Source organism: Hevea brasiliensis, chromosome 7, assembly GCF_030052815.1.
Source record: "Hevea brasiliensis isolate MT/VB/25A 57/8 chromosome 7, ASM3005281v1, whole genome shotgun sequence".
Taxonomy (NCBI): domain Eukaryota; kingdom Viridiplantae; phylum Streptophyta; class Magnoliopsida; order Malpighiales; family Euphorbiaceae; genus Hevea; species Hevea brasiliensis.
Window position 1 is genome coordinate 45,633,654 of NC_079499.1, and position 1,588 is coordinate 45,635,241.

Consider the following 1,588-nt stretch of genomic DNA (forward strand, 5'->3'; position numbering starts at 1 on the left):
TTTGAAAGGGACTGTCATGCTAACTGTGGTTTCAAAACAGTTTCCAAAAATTTTCCACTTAACAATCACATGTATATGCCAATAAACACATTTAAATTCATCATAATATCCATATAAAGCTGGCAACACCTAACTTTCTTAAATGCAAGAGAAAAACTATATTTCAGTCAAAGTAAACTTATTCAAAGCAAACTCATTCAAATAAACACATTCCAAACAATTTACAAATTTAAAAACGAAGAAAAGGTTAGTTGTGCATAAACTTTCAATGCTCTCCTTTCTCTTTTCTCACTATTCCTTATCCGTCCCAACCTCTTTCTCTACTAAAAATATACAAATAAATTTTCTCAATACGCATCTCAATTTCTGCCAAGAACTTATTACATGAATGTCTAATGCATCCCATATTAGTTTTGCAAATTTTAGAGAGTTTTGGTTTTGGACAGCTTGGTGCCCCAATTTTTACCTAGTTTCGATCATAATTTGGTGATGTATTCTTCATGAAAATTGTTCATCTGGGTCTTAACTTTATTTTGCTTTTTGAATCGCCTAATTCGGAGTTGTGTAGCTCAAGTTATGACTAAAACACGGTTACTATTTATGTTACTGTTCACCCTGCAGTTTCAGTTCTGGCAGATTTAACGATCCAACTTCGTTAAGCAATTTGATCAAGTTAAGTCCATAATTTAGTCTAATATTCTTCATACGAAATGTTCTACTATGTCTTAGGTTTCCATCGATTCAAGAATTGCCTAAATTGAAGTTTTCTAGAGAGAGTTATGGCCATGCAAAATTTAGTGTTCATAGGGTCAATCTGCAGATTTCTAGGTTTTCTACAGATTTGGTGATTCAATTTTGCTTAGCATTTTGATTGAGTTAAGTCCATAATTTGGTCTAATGTTCGTCATACAAAATGTTCTACTATGTCTTAGGTTTCCATCGGTTTAAGAATTGCCTAAATTGAAGTTTTCTAGAGAGAGTTATGGCCATGCAAAGTTTACTATTAATATGGTGAATCTGCAGATTTCTAGGTTTTCTGCAGATTTGGTGATTCAACTTTGCTCAGCATTTTGATTGCGTTAAGTCCATAATTTGGCCTTAAGTTCTTCATATGAAATGTTCTACTATGTTTACCTAAATCGAAGTCTTCTAGAGAGAGTTATGGCCATACAAAGTTTACTGTTCACGTGCCTAATTCTGCAGGTTCTAGAATTTTGTCTCCAAGTTCAAGCTAAGTTTTAGGCAATTTCTGGACAGTTTTTGAGTTGGGTCTCTTCATGAAAATTCTAGCCCTATGTCTTAAGTTTCATTTTCAATTAGTTTCACACCAATTGGAGTTGTGTAGCTCAATTTATGGACTGTCAAACACACTGAACTCAGTGTGCAAATTTGCCCTAGGTTTAAATTTTCATTTCTTCAATTATTCCCACTAACCAACCTCAATTAATATTTAATTCACCCAAAATGACTATAATTTAGCATTGATACATTAATGGCACTTCCTAGCACAAAACCCACAATTTTCAAACACCAAAGTTTGCAATTTTCCCTAATCCTACCATTTCATTACTTCCATTCATCAACCCAA